This window comes from Haliotis cracherodii, unplaced genomic scaffold (assembly GCF_022045235.1).
Source record: "Haliotis cracherodii isolate W230 unplaced genomic scaffold, xgHalCrac1.p SCAF_9, whole genome shotgun sequence".
Lineage (NCBI taxonomy): Eukaryota > Metazoa > Mollusca > Gastropoda > Lepetellida > Haliotidae > Haliotis > Haliotis cracherodii.
In genome coordinates, this window is record NW_027266343.1 from 52,178,746 (window position 1) to 52,184,889 (window position 6,144).

The 6,144-nt window shown below is 40.2% G+C and overlaps 1 non-coding gene across 1 annotated transcript; it reads left to right on the forward strand.

Moving 5' to 3' along the window:
- Nucleotides 1-4,312: 4,312 nt before the first annotated feature.
- On the forward strand, nucleotides 4,313-4,427 carry Trnal-caa (transfer RNA leucine (anticodon CAA)). Its single transcript has 2 exons — nucleotides 4,313-4,350; nucleotides 4,382-4,427. It is a non-coding gene; the product is annotated as a tRNA-Leu (tRNA).
- The last annotated feature ends 1,717 nt before the right edge of the window (nucleotides 4,428-6,144 follow it).

Consider the following 6,144-nt stretch of genomic DNA (forward strand, 5'->3'; position numbering starts at 1 on the left):
ATATGACGATCCGTATGACGACAGCCAAGATGACCATGTTAACCTGCTCAGAGAAGATGGAGATGAGTGAGTGAGGAAGCGAGGCTTAAACGCCGCTTTGAACAAAATAAACAGTTAAATATATACATGTCAGCAGGAAATGAGGGCCAGTCACGTTTGTCACATGGGTGAAATCCACGAGCACTGTCTGACATGATGGTGACAAATCAAGGGTCACAATCAGGGTGAGTCTTGAACTCGAAACGGTAGGAAGATCCGACAGGAACGAAACTCCGTACAACGTCTGTGTCCCTGTTCCCCTGTCGCGAGATGAGCGGCACATCTTAAGCCGACATGTATTGAAGGGAGATATATTTAATATAAACCTATCCCATGAATAAATAAGAGAATGAGTATTGCTCTTAACCCTGTCCATTATTCCTACAATACCATAGCTTTCTATATTGTAACAAATATTGAAATCTACCCCGGATCTTCAGCGTGAGTAGCCAACACCACACCACCGCCTACCACGAACCAGCAACATCTTCTACAGTTCAGGGTGTATTTCATATGGCACCGTCGATACAAAGAGATTTGTTTGTTTGTTTTTAAATGCCGCAATGTTCCAGATATATGACGGCAGACTGGAAATAACAGAGACTGGGCCAGACATTCCGGTGACATCACAGGCATCGATCGAAGTAACTGAGATACGATGCCATGTGCCAACCAGGGAGCCCTTTCACGAAAGCCTCTTAGCGCTACGAAGTCCTAACACTTGAGGGGCGGTCGGGTAGCCTAGTGGTTAAAGCGTTCGCTCGTCACGCCGAAGACCCGGGTTCCATTCCCGACATGGGTACAATGTGTGAAGCCCATTTCTGGTGTCCCCCGCCGTGATATTGCTGGAATATTGCCAAAAGCGGCGTAAAACTATAGAACGTAGAACGTTGGGTCGGCCGAGAGAAGTCAGAGCTGACCCGATCAACCAGCTGTAGGATGGTATGCCGAGGAAAGCGATACCTGGCAATCAGTTCTGTGTCGGTCAAAGTATCCAACACTTGAGTCCTATCCCTGAATATTCGCTCTTCACTAATGTTTCCTCTGTTCAACATATCTTTAATTCTCAATAGTGTCGCCATATCAAACGGTGACTTAGGATGTCATAATTTAGTTACAAGTGCTCCTGCCTGTCGTAGGTTAAGAGAGTGTTACGTTGGGGCTTTAAAGTTAGGAGGTCTTTGTAAAACGGCACAAAATATTTAAGAGGTGACTTACGACGTGGTTTAGGAGGTCGTAGCGCTAAGAGGCTTTCGTGAAACGGCACCAATGTCAGTGAGACTGATCCCACGATCCCGCTAGTCGCCTCTTAGGACAAGCATGGGTTGCTGAAGACCAATGTGTGATAAGAAGAGCTGCCATAATTATGATTTAGCAATTATCTCAGCTCATGCTCAAAGTGAATCTTCACGAGCCCAACTTAAAAGACGTGTAATGTCCAATTTAAATGACGGCATTATGACTGACTCACTATTATGATAGCCAGGGCTGGTCCAACGAATGTCCAGATGGTTTTTCTACTTGTAGACAACCAGCAACTGAGAACATCGAGACATGTACAAGAAACACATTGTATGCATCAAATAGAGGAATATAACTTACTGTATATTACTGTATATTTTCATATAAGCTAGCCTTTTTTCAAATCGTATCCTGTTTGATTTTCTGACGAAAACATTAAATTAGTTGTTTCTTGTTTACGAAGTGAGTGAGTGAGTGACTTTAGTTTTACGCCGCTTTTAGCAATATTCCAGCATTATCACGGTGGGGGACACCAGAAATGGGCTTCACACATTGGCCCAATGTCGGGAATCGAACCCGGATCTTCGGCGTGAAGAGCGATCGCCTTAACCACTAGGCTACCCGACCGCCCCTGATTACAAAGTGACAAACACATACTGAAAACAGAAGCCGAATCGATTACTAAAGGTCATGTTTGGCAACCGTTTCCAGATTTATTTGATACTTTAAATTGCTTCCGATGCTTATTTTCGAATAATATAAATGAATCTGGATAAACGTATACAGAACGAGTACAGTAATTATAGTTTCCGTCAGGGGGTCAATGGCGTATTCAGATATTTCCAAAGGATACATGGAAGTAAGATAATATCAAACAAGGAAGTGATGCTTTGCTTAAAAACGTTTTTTTTTCAGGGTATAATATATAAGTGTCTCAGTAGCATGAATTTTAACGTACAATTCGTTTTAAATAATTTGGCAATTTACTCGATGTTTACATGGAATACACATAGACAACAAGTTGTATAGAGAGCATGTTGTACGGATAAGAAATTTGGTTTCAGCCACTGCTTAACACACACACACACACGCACGCACGAAAGCACGCACACAATCATATGCGCGCGCACAGACGCAGGCACGCACACACACATTCACACACTCACGAATATAAAACGGTCGGTCCCTAACAGGAGTCCTAGTCTTTGTAACAAACTACATACAACCTCGCGACATGAGCTCGATCTAATTATTGATACACTACCACTGCGACACTGGAATATTACCATGTGAAAAAACCGATTTCGGTTTCTTAAATAAATAATGTTTGTAGTTTAAAATGAAACAAAAACAAAAACAATATTTATCTCAAACAAAACGTTACCGCAATATACTGTATCAGCTCCATGCCACTGTTTCAGATATAGGTATACATTGTTTTCGATTTCTAATATCAAATATTCCCGCAAACCGCATGTAACCTGCCAGTAGAAGTACTTATTAATACAACAATGTGCCAAGACGACCCACCTGTGATCCGTCCCGTACCCATCCCAGTCTGCTGCGGCAGAGATCGTCACCAGAATCACGGGAACACCTGCACAGTGAGTTGTGGCGTTACAAACCAGATCATGGTCAACAATTCAGAGCTCCAGATAAACTGCGTATCTGCGTAAAATACGCATCATAAATGCAGAAATACGCAGTAAAATAAAATCCAAACGTATCAAATACGCAACGAACATTACAGATACGCTACAAAAATATAACTTCTGCGTATCATCAAAATATTGTGAAACAACCCTGCGTATTCGATTAGCAAATCAGCAACTTATTTTGAAATTATAAACGGGCATTCCGTCAACCTTGCCAAACTCTATGATGACAGTTACATCATGATCATTTGCGATCACACTTTCTTGTGGAAGTATCGTGGTATTTTTGAGTCCTATAAAGCTCTCGAACCCACACGAAACCAGTTTGCAGGGACTAGATGAATAGTGTTTTAAAACATTTAACTTAAATACCCACATGTGTAAAAACTAGTGGGTAACAGAAATTTGAATACCCAGATAGAATTACTGATGCCCAATGATTTTAAAATGCATGGGTAAAATACCCACAACACCAAAACCTTATCTGGAGCTCTGACAATACTAAAATATATAATTGCTTTTCAACTTGTATTAAATAGAACACGTCCCATATTAATTCTGGAAACTGATTTATCCAGTAATTCGCTGCACTGTAGTCGGTCTCTGTCAAATGTATTTACAAACTTCCACATGCTGTGGTCATGGGTACATACTTAAAGGAAGGAGAAACGAAAAGTAAAGCACTTTTAAAACTCAAATAATTATAAATTTTCATTGATTGTCAAACATACTGGGCTACCGTATATAAGTTCTTGTAGCAAATCAATTTATCAACCATCTTACACCTGCAAACGGAACACCTGAGCTTGTTTAGCGTCTCAAACCCTCAACCATCTTACATCTGTATGCATCACATGAAGGGGTATGTCAGAAAGAATAGATAGATATTGTTGTTCGACTTACAAAATGCAGTCGTTTCCGCTGTATGAAGTAAGCACGACAAGCGGGCATAAAATCCTTCGATGGCTTCACCCACGTGGTCAAAGGGAGATAACTAATATGTTTCTTTACCGATGAAAACATTGTTCATATACAGTAATACTCCCTAAATCGATACTGTTGTCACCACATTTGATAATTTGTCGAACAAGAATACGTATTTCTTGTGCAATAAAACGTCGAACGGTTTCAAAATGTGTCTAGATCAAATTCCGGTCATGGTGACCTCGCCACCACTCCTCGCTTCGCGCGGTACTTTTAGGCCTCGCTCGATATACTGGCTTTTAGGACAGGATTAAGGCAGCGTGGTAGGTTAACACATATATTTTATTATCTAAATCAATATTGTAGTTGGGGTAATTGCTCAATATTCAAACCGAAGCCTTTCAAATCAACACTTGTAATAACATTGTTAATTTGCACGCACATGATCAGTTGTCAGGATGGCCGAGTGGTCTAAGGCGCCAGACTCAAGGCATTGCCTTTCTCGCTACGAGGTGTGGGTGTTCTGGTCCACGAATGTGGGCGTGGGTTCAAATCCCACTTCTGACACAAATTTTTATGTTTTTATTTTTACGTCAATTGGACAGTGAAGGTAACTAACATTTGTATTTTTGTATATTTGTAAACAGTGTATATAATTTAGCTTTTTGATCTATGTTCATCGTGCCATTACTTTGTCTTAAAAAAATCATATTAATGTGTTCTGGGAACGACACTTAAGATTAACGTATTATTTGTAAATTAGGTATTCGTATTTAGATATTCGTGTATTTGATTTACTTTTACTACGTGCGTTCACTTATTAAAATATGAGCAGCGTGAGTTAACCGAGGTTACCACATTTCTATGGGTGCGTGTACGTTTGTGCGTGTGTGTGCTAGAGAGAAAATAAATTTTAATTTAAATCTAAAGTATATTTCTCAACAAACTTAAGTTAAGTTTCCATGACAAATGTCAGAATACATATATGCTACAGGTCAGTCGAAGTATGACGTAAATCAGTTCACATGTACTAAATTGACATTGGTCATCCAGGGTTTTGAAATCGAACGTAAGCACTAAATATCGGCGTCATATTGTCTCTCTGATATCCCTGGAAAACACCCCATTTGAGACTATAAAATATTTATTTTATGAAGCTAGAAAAAGACAATAATTATGAAATCACTGACAGATCCTTATCACATTGGTGCGTCTTTAATCGCAATGAACGGCGGGTACAGAGGGGTCCCAAATATTTAAATTGTTAGTATGGTCTCGATCTTTGTATGTACATGATGCAGAACAAGTTTTGTGATCGACTTATCAAAACCTGCACTGGTCAGGAGATTGGTCATGGTTGAGTGACTTGGGTATTATAGAGAGAACGAGTGGCGATTACGACTTCCGGAGAATGCCGAAGGTTTACGAGGTTTTGCACACAAAGGGGCATAACTCGTGTAATTATATTTAGAAAAAATACCAAATCTAATATATTTCTAAAACTTCAAGTGTAATTCAATCATTACTATAACCACAATATAAAATATCTTAACATATACACTTAAACTTAGAACAAGGAACGTCCAGTTAAACGACTGCCCAAACAATATGATAATATCATATCATGTAAATAGTTCTCACCGTTCATTTGCTAATTTACAGTTTAAGTTGACGCAGATACCACTTGGCCCATTCGTTTTCATTCTTGTTACAAGTTATTCTTTTTAATTTATCCTGTGGGTTCTCACCAGAACCCGTATTTCAATACCAATATCAGATTAGATCAATTGCATGCTTGTCATGGTACTGGCAAGTGCAGGGTTCCCCATGGTTGACCATGCACTCAAGGGGTAACCTTGTGTTGTCACTGGTGAAAGTGTTACGGGTTCAATTTCCCACACGGGTAGCATGTGTATACGAATTACTGTGACCCATGGAGAATAGGTCTTCAGCAACTCATGCTTGCTGTAAAAGGAGTCTATATGCTTCCCGTGAGAGGCGACTGACTGGACCGGGTGGTCAGACTCGCGGACTTGGTTGATGCTTGTCATATCATCTCAATTGCGTGGATCGATGTTCATGATATCGATCAATGGATTGTCTGGCCCAGACTCGATTATTTACAGACCGCCGTCTTATGGCTTGAATATTGCTGAGTGCGGCGTTAAAAGCAGATGTATTACTGTAGACCACTTCACGTGACTCCGACTGGAATCGGGTGGTCAGGCTCGACGACTTGGTTGATACATCTCATAGTGTCTCAATTGCGTAGATCGATGCTCAT